This window comes from Triticum urartu, chromosome 6A (genome assembly GCF_056163025.1).
Source record: "Triticum urartu cultivar PI428250 chromosome 6A, HENAU_Tu73, whole genome shotgun sequence".
Lineage (NCBI taxonomy): Eukaryota > Viridiplantae > Streptophyta > Magnoliopsida > Poales > Poaceae > Triticum > Triticum urartu.
In genome coordinates, this window is record NC_141878.1 from 492,124,968 (window position 1) to 492,143,706 (window position 18,739).

Below are 18,739 nucleotides of genomic sequence, written 5' to 3' on the forward strand. Positions count from 1 at the left end.
ACTGGTCGGGTGGCAACACCAGATCAGGGGATCGATGTGCCCCTTTAATATTTGTAAATAATAAGCCCAAAGCCCAGTAGCCCCCGAGCCTTAATGCGGGCACGGGTGGCCGAATTAAGGATCAATATCCATAGTAAAATCACAAATTATGTGTAATGACTCTATGTATCCAAGTACTTTACATCATTAATGCTCGGATCCGCATTGTACAAAACTTTGTTGACCGACCATCGGCTTCCACCTCCTTGGCCAGTAGCCGAGGAGTGTTTGTCCTACTTTATAAAGCCTTTATGAGGGCAAAGATTTACGACAAACAAGGCAATCTGGCCACACGGTTTTATAAACAAAGGTACGCAGAGAGATATGTTATATTACTGTTTAACAGAAGAAATGTCTTCCAAAGAAAATAGTCCCGCTAACGGTTTCTTTCTTTGGGTTGTCATGCTAAGCATGATCATTAAACCTCAGCTCTAATGTAAGAGCAAAGTATTGAGGATTTAGTTTGGGAGGCCAGTTAATAGCCCCCGGTAGTGTTCGGCGACAGTCGGGGTCAAGTCGTAAACACTTCGGCCAATGTTATGAATGGCCCATCATTTAACATAGTCATCGGATCGCTGACCAGTTTACGCTTATTGTGAAAGTCAGTCTTCGGCTTTCTCCACTGAGGTGCTTAACCATGTGAGCTGGAAGCACAATCGCAGTGGTTCTCCCTTTGCACGCCTAGCCGAACAAAACGGAACATAGGAAACAAATGCAGGAGCCGGCAACCCAACTATTGACCGAAGACACAATTCGAAACTGATGCATATATAGCAATATCTGAGAATGTTTTTGCCGAATCCCTAAAGGTCTCCGGCGTTGCACTGCGAGACTAATGCTGGAAAAGCACAAATAGTTTAAAAGTGCCAAAAAAGCTTGGAAAACTAAGAAACGTCAGTAAAAACATGACGTCCGAACAATATCAAGTGTTCGGTGCCAATCCGAAAATTGGTTTTTAGAAAAAAAAAAGAGTGCTTCTGTCGTGCTTTAACATTACACATCTGATCTCAAGACTTCAAGCGGGTCAGCCTATGGCTGGCTATTGACCACACACTCACGTCGAAAAAGGAGCGATAGAAAAAGACTTTGCAACGACCAAGAAGAAAACACATTTACTATAAAATAGCTCATATAAATTTAAGAGCCCCCAAGTGACTTGGGTGAAAGAATGATTTCATGTACCGAAGTACTTATATCATATCTATGTTCAACCGAACTTTAAACGCGTCTTAACCGACCGTCAGCTTCTCCCTCTTCGGTCAAGGACCGAAAAGTGTTATGTACTCCATCGGTCGAGAATACCGACGGTGTTTCCAATAACCAGGCAATCGGGCCATAAGGCTGTAACAGGCAAAGCGCGCTCAGGGAACTTATGCTATATTACCGTGAAGTGTAAGAAGCATCTTCGAAGAAAATAGTACCCCCACCGATACCTTTCTTCGGTGCTCATTGTTATTATGAGACTTGTGCAATAGATTTTTTGTACTCATGAGTTCCGTTGTGTGCCGACCATCATTGAAAACTATAAGAGCGCTAGCTTTCGGCTTCACCCAGTCTGAGGTCCGGCTCGGGTGACCCGATCATGACAATCGCAGAGGTGCTCCCTTTACTCCCTAGCCGAACAATCGGGAACGTAGGGGTAAACACAGGAACGAGGCAACCCAGCTTGCAAATCGCCTAAGTCAATATGGTGCATATTGTGGCGTAATACATGAACAAGGAACGAAGCCGTACAAGTATAATCATATGCAAGAGGAAAAAGCTTCATGAAGGAAGCCCCCAAATGAATTGGGTATTTGAATTTATGCGTCACAAACAAAGTTTGGACAAGGAAAAAAATTTACAAGCAACTTTTTTCCAAAAAAGTATAATGCTTGGTCGAGCCGAACACAAGTTAAAAATTTAAAACTTTGAGCATGAAGGCAACTTAGCTGGTTAATGTGTTCGGTATTGATGACGCGGTCCTAGCTTGATGCGGGACAAGGTGCCATCCCCCAAGCCGGTCCTGAGGTGGTGGAGCGAAGACCTCGGCACTCTGAAGTGGTGACATAGCACGGTCAATGCAGGCCGGCAGAGTGATGCCGAAGTCCTTGGCATGGGGTAATGAAGTGTTGACGAAGCCCCCCGTCCAGCCGAGGTGACACCAAAGGATATAGTCCGGCTGGATCATTTTCCTGTGCCACATAATAGTGCAAACCGGAGATAATAGTAATAATAAAAAAATCGTTGCATAATCAATAATTTATGCAAAGTGAGTAATAAAAGAAATATGGCCTGGCGCCGAAGTCAATGTCGATGCAGGGCGTCGGCGTGATGCGGTAAGGGCGTGGCAAAGCCTGAATTCACAGGTCGGTCCCAGTTCCGGATGCGGCATTCGCCGGACTATGTACGGAGACTGACCGGACCACCATGCGACCGTCGTTAATGCGGCCACCATTTGATAGACCTGTGTACATATGATGGACAAACCAGAGTAATAATTCCTTGGGAAAAATTGAACCCAAACAAGCAAAAAATATTAGGATTAATAGCACCTGGTTTATTTGTTGTAGCAATCCGAAGAAAGGTGATTCCCAAAATTAGGACTCGATCCGCACACCCGTTACCGGAGTAGGTTGATGAAGAGATGATGAAGCCCCCGGTCCAGCCGAGATGTCGAAGTAGGTCAGCGTGATGGACACCGGCTCGGAGGAGCAATAGTGCGGCCCTGCCGATGCAGGTCGTGACGTGGTCAATGCCAGCTTGATGAAGTGACCGTGCGGCGATGCCAGTGTGCCCGCTCCGTGTAACCCGTGGGGTGGCGATGTTGGTGATGATTTATTCTTTGCGATGCCGAACTGTTGTTCAGCTTGCCGAGGTGATGATCCAAAGAAGTTGAGCTCGGCTCAATAAAGTGACGACGTGTCTAGCGCAGGTCGGCAGCCGTGGAGCAATATTGCCGGACTGGTTTGACACCAGCATGATATTGAAGATCATGTTTAAAAGATTTTAAAGTTAGTGGTATGTGTTCGAGAACAAAACACAATACCCCATACAAAACTTCCTTCTAAAAGGATGTCCGACATCCCGTTCATAAAAAAGACGAACTCGGGTCGGATTCGTTTTCGTGCAGAAAACAGATCCGAAAAGTGATGCACTAATCGGAAGGTTCCCGGAGTTTGGACGGTCGGATCGAGCTGAAATTTGGAGGACTTGTAGATATAGGAATTCCGCAACCGATCAACGGTTGGATCTTCCAAAGGACGTCCGAGCTAGAAGCTGGACACCACGCCCTAAACTCGTCCAGGTTCCCGTCCAGATTTGACAAGGCTCCGGTATATCGCGGATTGCCAGAGATTCCTCCATCGGAACTCGACGAAATTTTCCAGGGTTGTTGTAGACCCAATTCCGCACAATCCCACCAAAGAAATCTTTAAAAAGACACTTGAGGAGGCGGTGGCGGCGGATACAAGTTCGCTGTCCAAAAAAATAGCACGGTCGCCCGAGGGCAATGTTGACGTTGAGCCCCCGGGATCCCTGGATGATTCCTCCATGATCTTGATAGAGATCGGAGTTGACGTTGATGAAGACCCTCATCCGAACATGACGATCGGAGATAGGGCGCAGTCCTTGGTCGAACCAAGGTGACCAGTCGAGCTGGTGACGAAGATGCCGAAGTCGCAGTTGATCTGCAGGCGAGCCATCGACCTTTCGCCGAACACACAGCGGAACTCTCAATGAAAGCACCAATGTCGGTGTCAAAACCGGCGGATCTCGGGTATGAGGTTCCGAACTGTGCGTCAAGGCCGGATAGTAACAGGAGACAGGGGACACGATGTTTTTTACCCAGGTTTGGGCCCTCTCGATGGAGGTAATACCCTACTCCTGCTTGATTAATATTGATGATATGGGTAGTACAAGAGTAGATCTACCATGAGATCAAGGAGGCTAAACCCTAGAAGCTAGTCTATGGTATGATTGTTGTGTATGGAGTTGATTTATCGACTAGCCTGGCCTCGGTTTATATAATGCACCAGAGGCCTAGGATAACAAGAGTAGCCAAATACGCCGGTGGGCTGGAGTCCTTGCCTTGATTGCCAAGTCTTGTGGAATCTTCCTTGTATGCGGCAGCTGTCCGAACTGGCCCATGAGTATATGGCCATGGGGGTCCTCGGCCCAATCTAACAGATCGGGAGACGACATGGTGAGTACCCCCTAGTCCAGGACACCGTCACAGACCAAGCCGCAACGGCATTCATCACACCATACGGTCCATTCTGCTTCAACATAATGCCCTTAGGGCTCAAAAACGCCGGCGCAACATATCAGCGCATGATTCAGACATGTCTGGCAAACCAGATCGGCAAAACAGTGGAGGCATACATGGATGACGTGGTCATTAAAGCCAAGCATGTCGAAACTCTAGTAGACGACTTGAGGCTCACATTCGACAACCTTCGAACATATGACATCAAGTTCAATCCGGAAAAATGCGTTTTCGGCATACCAGCCGGAAAGCTCCTGGGATTCATTTGTTTCCAGTAGAGGTATTGAAGCTAATCCGGCCAAAATCCGAGCGTTGTCACAGTTGGCTACCCCAACATAACTCAAATAAATACAAAAATTGACTGGATGCGTGGCGGCTCTAAGCCGCTTTATCTCCCGCTTGGGAGAAAAGGCATTACCCCTTTATCGCCTCCTCCGGCGCACCAAACACTTCGAGTGGACGGATGCCGCCTCGGCTGGACTCAACGAAATAAAAGCCATATTGGCAACAAACCCAGTCCTGGCCGTGCCAAACATTGGCGAACCAATACTATTATACATTGCGGCAACTCATCAAGTAGTAAGCGCAGTGCTCGTCGTCGAGCAAGAAGCGGACGGACACAAATTCCCCCTTCAAAAGCCGGTTTACTATGTGTCCACTGTCCTTACTCCATGCAAATCACGGTACCCACATTATCAAAAGATAGCGTACGCGGTATTTATGGCATCCCGGAAGCTGTGACACTACTTTCAAGAGTGTTTGATAACGGTAGCCTCGGAAGTACCACTTAACGATATTATAAACAACCGCGACGTGACGGGCCGGATTGCCAAATGGGCCATTGAGCTCCTCCCGTTCGACATAACTTACAAGCCACAGCGAGCTATCAAGTCGCAAGTTTTGGCTGACTTCATCGCTGAGTGGACGGAAGCCGAACTCCCTAAAGAGTACGGCACATATTCAAACTGGATCATGCACTTCGACGGTTCCAAAATGTTGGTTGGTCTGGGGGCTGGCATCGTTTTGACGTCCCCAACAGGAGATACCGTTCAATACGTACTACAGATAATGTATAAGGACTCCAACAACGCAGCCGAATATGAGGCCCTTCTACATGGTCTCCAGATGGCAGTATCCATGGGCATTCAACGCCTAGAGGTGCGCAGGGATTCGAACCTCGCGATATCCCAAATAAATGGAGACTTCGATGCCAAGGATCCGAAAATGGCAGCTTATCGCAATGCCGTCCTAAAAATGTCAGCTCGGTTCGAGGGGCTCGAATTTCACCATGTGGCTCGGGAAAACAATCAGGCGGCGGATATCCTCGCCCGCATCGGCGCCAAACGCGACGTGGTCCCTCCCAACATATTTCTGGAACGGCTCTTCAAGCCATCCGTAGCATGGGAAGGGGACACCGCTAACAACAATTCGGACCCGGCCAAAATACCCGATACCGAACTCTTTGACACAATCGGAGGCTCGGCCACCGAAATAACACAATCAGCCCACGAAATAATGGTCATTATTGCCCCGTGGACAGAACCATACCTGGCCTACCTAACTAGACAAGAACTTCCGGAGGACCAAAATGAGGCACGCTGCATAGTGCGGCGATCCAAGGCCTATAGGGTCCGTGAGGGAGAATTATACAAAAAAAGCACTACCGGAGTCCTTCAAAGGTGCATCTCCGAACAGGAAGGGCGGAACCTTTTGGCAGAAATTCACGCCGGACTCGGCGGTCATCACGCCGCAGCTCGGGCTCTTGTAAGCAAGGCCTTCCGTACATGATTCTATTGGCCAACGGCCCGGGCATATGCACAGGACTTGGTCCAACGTTGTGCCAGTTGCCAGCTCTTTGCAAATCAAAGCCACATGCCACCCACCACCCTCCAAACAATCCCCATTACATGGCCCTTTGCGGTCTGGGGGCTTGACATGGTTGGACCCCTTAAAGGGGGAACCCACAAGAAAAAATACTTATTGGTCATGGTGGATAAATTCACCAAATGGATAGAGGCTAAACCTGTTAAAAAAGCCGAATCCGGACCGGTGATAGATTTCATATCCAGGGTTGTACACCGTTACGGCGTCCCCCACAGCATCATCACTAATAACGACATGAACTTCACGGCCGACGAGGTAAAACTCTGGTGTAGCAAAATGGGCATCAAGCTCCATTATGCTTCAGTCTATCACCCACAAACCAACGGTCAAGTCGAACGAGCAAATGGTCTTATAATGAGCGGCATTAAACCCAGATTAGTGCGCTCCTTAACGGAGTCTGACACACACTGGGTAGAGGAGCTCGACTCCGTACTCTGGGGGCTGCGGACCATGCCGAATCATAGTACCGGATATACACCGTTTTTATGGTGGACGGCGCAGAGGCAGTCCTGCCCTGTGACATAATTCATGACTCACCTCGAGTGCGCATGTACGAAGAAAGAGAAGCCGAGCTCGATCGGTAGGACAGTCTGGACACCTTGGAGGAAGAGCGCGACGTAGCCAAAGCCCGTTCCGCATTTTACCAGCAACAGGCTCGCAGATACCAAAGCAGAGAAGTACGGGCCAAAACTTATAACGTTGGCGAACTAGTTCTACGGCTACCGGATAAGAAAAAGAACAAACTCGAGCCCAAATGGGAAGGTCCCTTCATTATCGACCAAGTTCTGACCGGTGGAGCGTACCGACTGCGGGATGCATCGACTAGTCGACTCGAGCCGAACCCATGGAATGCAGCAAGGCTCCGAAGATTCTACGCCTAGCACCGGACTTTATGTTAGTCCCCTCCCTTTGTCCATTTTCTGCATATGCATCATCTGTCTTGTTTCCCTTTCTTTCTTTTATTTCTCTAGGCCTTCAAGGGTCACCTTGTGCCTCACTCATACATCACAGATGCGCTAGCCGCACTCTTCATACCTGGGGGCTTCTTTCAAATAAGCTTTAATTATTTCCCTGGGCCTCACGCCCAACACATGTGTTATACTTCCGCATGTACCCTTTTTCACCATTATATGCATCGATATGACTTAAGTTTTGGCCAAGCTAGGTTGCCTGGCTCTTGTATTTATGCCCTATGTTCCCGTTAATTCGGCTAGGGCATAAGGGGAGCACCTCTGCGATTGTTACCGCCGGGTCAGCCGGACGTGTAACTCAGACTGGGTGAACCCGAAAGCTAGCATTCTTAAGGGAATATTCGGCCGTTGAACAAAAGATGACTTTTATTATTCATATCTGCCCCCAGATGATTTTTCTGTGCTTCTTATCGCAGTCCAGACATGCACTTTAGGGCATGCTCACCCAGGGAAAGGAACCCTTAACGGAACTATTCTCCTTGGAAGATGTTTCTTACTACCCATGTAATATAACATAACTAGTTGGGCACTTGTCTGATAAAGCACTAATGACCCCTACGCCTGGTCTCCACGCATGCCCCGGTTCTCACATAACCGAGAGGGTATTCGGATACACTCCGGACTGTCGGGTCCCGAGGTTGAAGCAAAAAGATTTGCCACGACAAACGATCTACAATCCGGCTAGAAGGCATTATACATGTCACTTTAAAATTATATAGTCAATTTGACTGGTTGAATTCCTCTTCAATACCATCTAATAGGCTGTCTAGTCTACAGTCCTGTTGGGAATACTTTGCGGCCAATTCTACTTGGCCGTACACTAAGCTCACAGGGATCTCCTTCCCATCAGGCCCCACTGGCCCGACTTCGGCCATGTGGTTCGGGTCAGCCTTCGTGTACCGTGTCTTCACCATTGCCCAGGCTTTCCTGGCGCCCTAACGGCAGGCCGATATCTTCCATAATCGGAAGCGCCGCCGTACTCCCTTTAGCTTTTCTGCAAGCTCTCCAAGGCCTTCGGGTATGGAGACGGATGGCCACAAGGCCTGAGCGACGCCTTGCATCACCTGCCGAACTCGTTTGTGCAGCTGTGAGAGCTCGGGAAGAAGATCACCCGTTGAACCGGGCATCTCCTCGGCAGGATGACCTGTTAGCATACTACAGACATAACTCTGTCAGCCAGCTTCCTCGCCGAACTCTTTTTCAAAGTTCGTTCAAGCACTTACTAAATATGCTGTGTCGAAGCCGCCGATTCTCCTTAACAGAGTCCGACAATTGGGCCCGAACATTGTTTAGTTCCACGCCCAGCTTGGTGTTGGCATCTAGGAGATCATTCTTCTCCTGCCTCACCCTCGTAAGCACGCTCTCACCGGCCTTCAGCTGGCGTATGAGCTGTGGCTTATCCGGATTCACTCCAGCGTCATCTGCAATTTTATCGTTAGATCTGCATATACGCCGCATTCTAATATGATACTTATCATTTGAAGGATATGTTACTAGAAGGGGTCTCTTTGGGCTCCCCTGCTGTGGCTAGTGCGGCCTGAAGTTGGGCTTTGCACTCTTCCAGCTCCTGGGACAGTTGAGTATTCTTTTCTGTAAGAACCTGCATAACAAATGATCCTTAAATCAGTTATCCTAACTGTTTCAAGTCTCAGGGGCTACTGATATATATAATCATCAAATTTTCTCACCCGTATGTCTTTTACATACTACTCCGTGGCTCTGGCTAGACCATTTTGAGCGGCACGGAGGTGCGCATCTCCTGAATTGAAGGCATCCAATGCCTCTTGGGAGAAACAAGCGTCACGAAGAACAGTCCGGCGACGCCTGTGGTTCATGGCACTTTCCACCTCGGAATGGGTGGCGGGCAGTTTATCCGCATCCTCTGTCGGAGGAGCACCCGGCGCACGCCTTATATTCGTTCCCGCCTCCGAATCCGGCCTTGGAGCCTGGCTTGTGAAGGCGCGATTGGTAGCCTCTCCGGGTATAGTCCGGCGAGCGCTCTTTTTCCTGAAAAGAAGGCATGAGCGTTAATATGCCTCTGAGAATAATGTCTTGCAATAAAGACGGCGCGCCGTACCGCTGCGCCGGTGTCTCAATCCGGACTGCGGATCTTTTCAGCCTGCCTGGCCTCGCGGCCCCTTGTTGTCTAGTTGCCACAGGCTCGGCCTTCTGCCCCGGGGACCTCCGCTGCAAAACACGGCTGTTATACGGCAGTCAAAAAAGCGCAAGGACGGATCCCTTTTTAAGTGCTAGGACTTTGGTCTCAGTCACCTGTGAGGCTAGAACTAGCCCAGGGTAATCGGCCGTAATGGCCACCAAAGCATTGTCATTACTCGACTGGTAAAATACCCCATCGATCGGCTCCACAAATATGTCCAGATCCTCCTAGGAGGTCGGATCAAGGGACCGTCCAGGGTCCTCGGGTTGTGGAGGAGGGCTGTTTATCTCCTTTACAGCCTGGTGCAGCTCCTGCGATGAAATCGCTAGAATGAATACTTACCTACGGGAATACAAAACGGCTGGGCGATAAAAAGTTTCCGCTTACCCAGCTCGGAGGGTTGTACATAGAAAAACTGCCCTGCGGGTTGACACGAAGGAATTCCTCCTCTTCTCCCTTGTACAAAGTGGATAATATCTTTATTAGATCAGTAGCCGATCCCGGCCCTTTGCGGCCGTGGCGGGTGGCGTCATCCTCCTCGTTGAAATCCCACATGGGGTGGCCTTTATACTGAAGCGGCTGCACCCCCCGCATGATACATGTGGCCATGACCTCGATCATGGTCAATTCGGATCGAGCTAAAAAACTTATCCGGCTCATCAAGTAAAGAATGTCCCTGTCATCTTCCTCCAGGGGGCTCCGTGGATGCCAGCTCCAGCGCTTCTTCAAAGGGGCGTTGTCGAACTCAGGAAGGCCGATCCGAATAGGATCTGGGAGGGGGACGTCTTCTATATAAAACCATTCTGAAGGCCAGTCTTCGGACGTCTTCTTTGGGGTTCCGGATAGGTATCCGGTCCCGGCGACACGCCACACTTCGGCTCCGCCCACTTGATATATTGACCCCTTCTGAGAACGAGGCACAAGGCAGAACAACTTCTTCCATAGAGCGAAATGAGCTTCACAACCCAAAAACAACTCGCAAAGGGCTACGAATCCCGCGATATGTAACAGGGAGGCAGGCGTAAGATTGTGCAACTGGAGGCCGTAGAACTCCAGGAGCCCCCGGAGAAACGGATGAATTGGAAATCCGAGCCCTCTTACCAAATAAGGGACAAGGCAAACCCTCTCTCCCTTGGAGAGATTGGGAAGGCTCTCCGCTTGCTCTCTGCCATTATAGGTGGCAAGCCCGGCTCGAACCGGGACCAGGTACGCTGGGGGAAGAAATCCCTTGGACTGAAGCATCACTAATTTGCTGTGTGGGACGGAACATCTCTCCCAATCTCCAGGCTTGGAGCTAGGGGTGCGAGAGGAGGAGCTGCGTCGACCGGCCATGATGGAATGGATCTCTGTTGGGTGCGCTTCGATGAAGGCTCGCCAAGGGAGGATGGTGTGATTTGGATCTGAATCCTCGTCTTTTTAAATAGGCGGCTCATTCACACAGCTAGGGGGGTAAATGTGAAAACACCCTGGCTCTTCACATTCGCTTGACACGTGGAAAGTGGCCATTATTGGACGTAGAAGCCAAGGAGTACAAACCTTCATAAGAAACCGGACATTATTTTGACAGGTACACAGAATTTGGAGAGGAACCCGCCTTGCAATGCCGAAGACGATACTGCGTGCCGGACTCATCGTCATTGAAGCCTAGTTCAGGGGCTACTGAGGGAGTCCTGGATTAGGGGGTCTCTGGACAGCCGGACTATCTCCATTGGCCGGACTGTTAGACTATGAAGATACAAGATTGAAGACTTCGTCTCGTGTCCGGATGGGACTCTACTTGGCGTGGAAGGCAAGCCAGGCAGTACGGATATGGATATCTCCTCCTTTGTAACCGACCTTGTGTAACCCTAACCCTCTCCGGTGTCTATATAAACCGAAGGGTTTTAGTCCGTAGGACGACAACCATAACATACAATCATACCATAGGCTAGCTTCTAGGGTTTAGCCTCTCTGATCTCGTGGTAGATCTACTCTTGTACTACCCATATCATCAATATTAATCAAGCAGGACGTAGGGTTTTACCTCCATCAAGAGGGCCCGAACCTGGATAAAACATCGTGTCCCCTGCCTCCTGTTACCATCAGGCCTAGATGCACAGTTTGGGACCCCCTACCCGAGATCCACCGGTTTTGACACCGACACTGCTCAACTGCAGTCTGAATCTCAGTCACTTTCAGATCAAGATCATAGAATTTGGTTTCCACAATCCTCTCCAAGCTCTCTTGATTCTGTGTCAGGGTGGCCAAACCCTTCTCAATCCTCAGTTTAGCTTGAATCATATAGCCTAACTGATCTTGCTTGCTCTTCAGGAAGACTCGAGATGCCTCTTCAACACTTGGCATTTGGGCAGCTTTCTTAGCCTTTTACTTGGCTCTCTTCTCCTGGACTTGAGCTGATGATGGTTCTTCCTCATTCATCACAATAGTGTTGTCTTCAAACTCAGGATATAGAGGTAGATGCTCCTTGTCCAGCAAGTAAGTCCCTGTTCCCATCTTAGAGTTGATGAGCTCCTGAATATGTGGAGCATATCCACAGCTCCTCTTTTGATCAGCAGTGGTCCTTTTGATCGTTTCTACAATCAAGCTCATAACTTTGAATTTCTGGGGAACATCAAAAATTTGCAGCATGTTGATGGAGTGTCCTCTGATCATCTTGTGATCTCCTGACTTGGGTAGCAATGTGTACCTTAAGATCCAGTTAATGGTAGGCAGACCAGACAACAAGAAGTGCACAGATCCAAGCTTGTGAGTTTCCAAAGCTTTATCAGGGATCTCTTTGTACATGTTTGCCATTGAGTTGTGGTCTTTCTTTTTCTTGGCATACACATCCAAGTCATCTTCATATTCCTCTGGGGCATTGATAGCTTGGCCCATTCATCAACTATGGACTGGTACCTGGTACCCTCAGACATCCAAACTATCCTCCCATCTGGATAGAAGTGGGCAGTGGAGTAGAACTGCGCGATCAACTCATCATTCCATTTGGTGAGCTTTTGTCCAACGAATTCATCAACTCCACAAGCCTTAAAGCTGTCATACACTCCAGGGAAGTGATCTTCACTTTCCCGGAAGAACTCCCAGTCCACCCATTTCATGTCACACACTATGGGCTTCTTGTCAAGCAGAATGGTATCATAGAAATCTTGTTGTTCCTTTGTATGGAACATGTAGTCAACTGCAGTCCTCCTCCTAATAGTATAGGGATCATACTGTCTCCATAACCTCAATCCTGCATCTTTCCTGATGTGCATGTCCTCAGCGACTGGATGAGCATCGTTGTGGTCAAGAATTTTGGGCTTCAACTTCCTCAAAACATGATAATCATCTTCTTCTTCAGCTTCAGGCACTGGGGCCTTGTTCTTCTCCTCAGCAGGTATACTCCTGGTGTTCCTCTTGGGCTTTGGGGGTTTCTGAGCAGCAGCCTTGGGAGCATATTTGAGCTTAGATGGAGCAGCCCCTGACTTGATTGCATCTCCCATAAGCTTCTGAGCCTTAGGAGCTGGTGCAGCATCCTCTTCCTCCTCCTCTTCTTCTGAATCTCTCATAATGGAGGATCTACCAAGTACTCTGGCAGTGGTATTCTTGACCCTTTCCTCCCTTTTCTTTCCTTCTCCAACTGCCTCTTCAGTTTGCTTGGAGGTTTTAGCAGTTGAGGCTCTAGCCTTTGACATGGGAATCCTCTTTGCTGGAGCCTTCTTGTGCATCCCTGGCTTTGTTGTAGCAGCTGAGCCATACTCTTTCTTCAGCACCTTTTTCTTGGAGCTGACTTCTTCCTCAACAGCCACATAATCCTCATCCTCAGAATATGAAGTCTTCTTCTTCCTTGTTCTGGTGGCTACCTTGGGCAATTTGCTTGGTGTGCTCCTGCTGCCCTCATCAAAAGTACTAGAGGGACTAGTGCCCTGACTCATATGAACCTGCTCCTCAGACTTGTTCTGGCTGTCACTTTGATCAGACATCTTGCAGGCAAACTGTCAGCAGACCCTGTGAATAGATTGTAGATGAGGTGGAGTAGATGGGCATCACAAAGTGCAGAATTTTTGCAAAACAGATGACTTAAAAACTTGGTTTTAGTTCTTCACAGAAAGCATTTCGGATCTACCGATTTGTAAACTCGGTGATACCGAAGCAGCTTTTGGAACCTAAACTAGTGAACTCGGTCAGACCGAGTCACAGTTCGGTGGCACTGAGACTACTAGGGTTTCACAGAGAATCGAACCCGGTCACACCGATTTGCAATTTTCGGTCAGACCGAAAACACATGTGCAATGGCCTAAGCCAAATGGGTGAGACTGATTTCTACAACTAGGTTGGTCCGAGATGAGTTCGGAGGAGACCTAACCCTAAATTTTCAAATCAAATCTAATCTACGGGATGCTTTCGCTGGAGAGGATAATTTCATACGTGGCAAGAATCATGGCAAAGCAATGTGCTACGAATCGGAGTTAAGGAATAGCACAAAGATCAAGTTCATACCCTACTTCGGTGGTGAACTTGCTACGGCGGGGTAGATTGCCATTGATGGCGGTGGAGACCAGCGGCGGGAGGTTGCTGGCGGCGAGAGGATGATACGAAGACCTGAGGAGGCAGAGCAGGTCACGCGCGGGTGAAAGGTTTTGTAAAAATTTCCAAATTTTGACCCGTCAGTATATATAACCTGACCCTGTCGGTGTGACCGAGTGGAACAACTCGGTGGCACCGAGATGTAGAACTGCAAGCGGTTACTACAACTCGGTGTGACCGAAAAGTTCTAATCGGTTGCACCAAGATTGAAAACCGAGATCAACTTAGTGATCTCAGTGTGACCGAAATGGATGACTCGGACATACCGAAATGCACAAAGAGGTTTTGGAAGTTTAAGTCTATGACGAATCGGGGACTCTGAGTGCTCCTCACACAGAGTGGTTCGAATCTAACTTGATCAAACTTTGTGATGTAGTATGAATAGAGTTTGAGACAAGGAAAGCATAGATAGCTAGAGGGAGTTCTTAGGCGTTCTTGTCCATCCATTTGGCAAAAGAGAAAAAGCCAAACAATCAAAGCAACAAATGGATGTCCTCGAATGAGTAAAATATGCAACCAACATGCTCACACAATAAGATGACAAATGAAATATGTGACAAAGCATGCAGAAACACTCTAGCATCTATCAAGCAATTTGGCGATGAGTAGGTCATCTATATATGAGTATATTGACTTAGGAGTCAAATGAGAACATTTGATCGTAGGTCATACTCATCGTTTAAGCACAAGTGGGGTTGCCACTTTTACATAAAGCATTATTGTGTTCACACCATTAGAGTTGCTTTATCTCAATTGATTAGAGTAAAGCTCCCCTAGATGTGATATCCCCCCTAAGAGGGATGAACTAACCTTGGGTTTTGTCGATGATGACTTCATGTAGGTGTTGAAGATGTGGACGCTCAATGTTGACATAGATCATTCGGAGCAATCCATTGGAGTGAGTTGCACTTTCAATACCTACACGGGTTAGTCCCACAAGGAACAAACAAGGATATCCATAGAGATAGAGTGATATTCACATGAGATGATGTCCATGAATGCATTAGTTTACCTTGTCCCTTGTCTTAGCAACAAGAGGGTTTGTGACTCCTTGAACTAGTGCAAGATATGGAAGTTGTTTGCACTTGTCCTCGCCAAAATGATATGAGTGAAGTGTGTTGGCGGAGTCACCCTCAAGAACTCTCCAGTTCTTCTTCTTCGGGATCCACACCATCTTGATGGGAATGCTTGGAGTTATAGTCGTACTTGATGAAGTAGAACTTGATGTAGTCTTGGGAACCCACTTGACCAAGGCTTTGGGAGCTTCCTCAAATGCATCAATCTCCTCTTGAAGCTTGTCCTTGCCTTTTTGCTTGTGGTCTTGTGATGGAAGATCATCTTGAGCTTGTGTTCCTTGGAAAGAAGTAGGATCATACTTCTCTTGTTTAGGAACAAACTTCGTCTTGGGGTATTGATCTTCTTCCCACTCAACTCCATTGGCATTGAACTTTCGTTCAAAACCAACACCTTTATTCTTCCAGTGTCTTCCTTGATTGCGTACAATTTCCTCAAATTGCTTACTTCCGGCAAGGCTCTTGTAAATACCTTTCTCTATAATTCCCTTCAATAAGCTATTTTCTTGCTCAAGTGTAACTTGGCTAAGAGAATCATTAGTGGAATCAAGAGAACTACTAGAAGCAACATCATTGGGTTTAGCATGATTATTGTTACTACTAGAACAAGAATCTTTCTTACTCTTGTTACTAGATTTAACTTGTGGCATGTAAGTAGACAAAAGTAAACGCTTGGCAATGTAAGAACTTTTCTTGTGAAGATCATCATTGATCTCTTTTAAGAACCCATGGTCTTGCTCAAGGTTGAGATTTTCGAAGCGTAACTTCTCATGAGTCTTTAAAAGCTCTCGATGATTTTCCAAGGTAGTTTCATGAGCTAACTTAAGAGTGTTTAGCTCTTTATTTAGACGCTCAATCTCCTTATCATCGTCATTCGTTTTGTCTTGATTAGCATGATTAATAGCAAGTTCATCATAGTTTTCATCACTAGAATTGTCAACAAGTAAATCATCATCACCTAGCAAGTCATCTTCATCACTATTGAAATCAACATACTCGGGGTGTGATACCTTTGGGCCTTTAGCCATGAAGCATCTTCCAATTCCTTCATTTGGTGACTCAAATATGTCGTAGGAGTTGGTTGACACAAGTGCTAGACCGGCAACACCTTCATCTTGAGTATATTCGGAGTCGGAGTGATAACTTCTCTCGGAGTGATCGTCGGAGTCAGAGCCGGATACCCATTCACCAACGTGAGCTTGATGTCTTCGCTTTGTGTAGCCCCTTGATGATTTGTCCTTCCTTTCCGAATCCTTGCTTCTCCGTGATGTTCTTCGTTCATAATGGTCATCTCTACTCCTTCCCTCTCTTGGTGGTGATTCTTCTCTCCTACTCCTTCTTTTGGGAGAATCTTCTCTTCTTTTGTAGGGAGTCGTACACTCATTGGAGTAGTGTCCGGGTCTTCCACAATTGTAGCAATTACGTTCACGATTTGAAGATCTTTTGTCATTGTAGGGCCTTGACTTGGAACTTCTTTCCTTGCTTCTACTCTTGTAGAACTTGTTGAAGTTCTTCACCATTAGGCTCAATTCTTCATTGAAGTTTTGTTTCTAACTTGATGATGTGGGAGCATCACATGAGGCTTTGTAAGCACCACTTGACTTGTTGTGAAGCTCTTCCTTATCCTTGAGTGACATCTCATGAGCAACAATCCTTCCAATGACTTCCATTGGCTTGAGATCTTTGTAATTGGGCGTCATTTGGATCAATGTGCACACGGTATCATATTTTCCATCCAAGGCTCTTAGGATCTTCTTGATGATGAATCTATCGGTCATCTCTTCACTTCCCAAGCTGGCAATCTCATTTGTGATGAGAGCAAGCTTAGAGTACATTTCAGCGACACCTTCACCATCCTTCATTTTGAACTTGTCAAGTTGACTTTGAAGCACATCCAATTTGGATTCCTTGACGGGGTCGGCACCTTCGTGCATATCAATCAAAGTATCCCAAAATTCCTTTGCATTCTCAAGACGGATGATTTTGTTGAATTCTTCGGGGCACAATCCGTTGAAGAGAATATCACAAGCTTGAGCATTGTATTGCAGCATCTTCAACTCTTCCGCGCTAGCCTCACGGTTCGGTTCCCTCCCAGAATTCACCTTGCAAGCCAATACACAAAATAGCCCAAACGGCGGGGTTATGTCCAAGAATATGCATTTTCATCTTATGCTTCCAACTAGCAAAATTAGTACCACCAAAGTAAGGACCTCTACGGTGGTAATTTCCCTCACTAGATGACATACTCTCCTAGGTTGTGAAACCAAGGCTATGATCACCAAAGCTATGGAAATCAAGGAAAATGGAGACCAAAGCTCTGATACCACTTATAGGATCGAAAGTATGTCTAGAGGGGGGGTGATTAGACTACTTGACCAAATAAAAATCTAGCCTTTTCCCAATTTTAATTCTTGGCAGATTTTAGCAACTTAGCACAAGTCAAGCAAACAACCTACACATGCAATTCTTAGAGTATAGCAGCGGAATGTAAAACAATTGCATATGAAGGTAAAGGAAGGAGTTTGGAGGGAGCAAACGCAATGTAGACAAGGAGATTTTTCGCGTGGTTCTGATAGGTGGTGCTATCGTACATCCACGTTGATGGAGACTTCAACCCACAAAGGGTAACGGTTGTGCGAGTCCACGGAGGGCTCCACCCTCGAAGGGTCCACGAAGAAGCAACCTTGTCTATCCCACCATGGCCATCGCCCACAGAGGACTTGTCTCACTAGGGTAGATCTTCACGAAGTAGGCGATCTCCTTGCCCGAACAAACTCCTTGGTTCAACTCCACAATCTTGACGGAGGCTCCCAAGTGACACCTAACCAATCAAGGAGACACCACTCTCCAAAAGGTAATAGATGGTGTGTTGATGATGAACTACTTGCTCGTGCTTCAAATGATAGTCTCCTCAACACTCAACTCTCTCTCATAGGATTGGATTTGGTAGAAAGATGATTTGAGTGAAAAGCAACTTGAGGAAGGCTAGAGATAAATATTTATGTGGTTGGAATGGAATATCTTGACCTGAACACAAGTGTAGGTGGTTCTCTCTCAGAAAATTTATGTTGGAAGTGTAGGCATATTCTGATGGCTCTCTCCACGAATGAAGAGTGGGTGGAGGGGTATATATAGCCTCCACACAAAATCTAACCATTACACACAAATCACCAAACTCGGTGATTCGAATCATACAACTCGGTCAGACCGATTTAGTTCATAATGTGACCGTTAGGGTTTTCGGTGGGACCGACATGTCAACTCGGTGGGACCGATATCATTAGGGTTAGGGCATAACGTAATATCGATGAGACTGATTACACAAACTCGGTGAGACCGATTTTGGTAATAGACTAACCAGGGAGTTGGTCAGGCAATCTCGATGGGACCGATTCGCTCTCTCGGTAGGACCAAAACGTTACGAAAGGGAAACAGAGAGTTTGCATTGCAATCTCGGTGGGACCGATCGCTCATCTCGGTTGGACCGAAATGTTGCGAAGGGAAACAGAGAGATTACAATCCCATCTCGGTGAGACCGAGATCCCTATCGGTGGGACCGAAAAGACTAGGGTTTGTGGCAGTGGCTATGTCAAGTGAACTCGGTGGCGCCGGATAGATCAAATCGGTGGGGCCGAGTTTTACTTTTGGTTAGGGATATATTTGGATATGAGAAAGTGGTTGAGGGCTGTGGATCATATCACTAAGCACTTTGAGCAAGAACCTCATTAAGCAACACCTCACCCCCTCTTGATAGTATTGGCTTTTCCTATGGACTCAATGTGATCTTGGATCACTAAAAATGAAA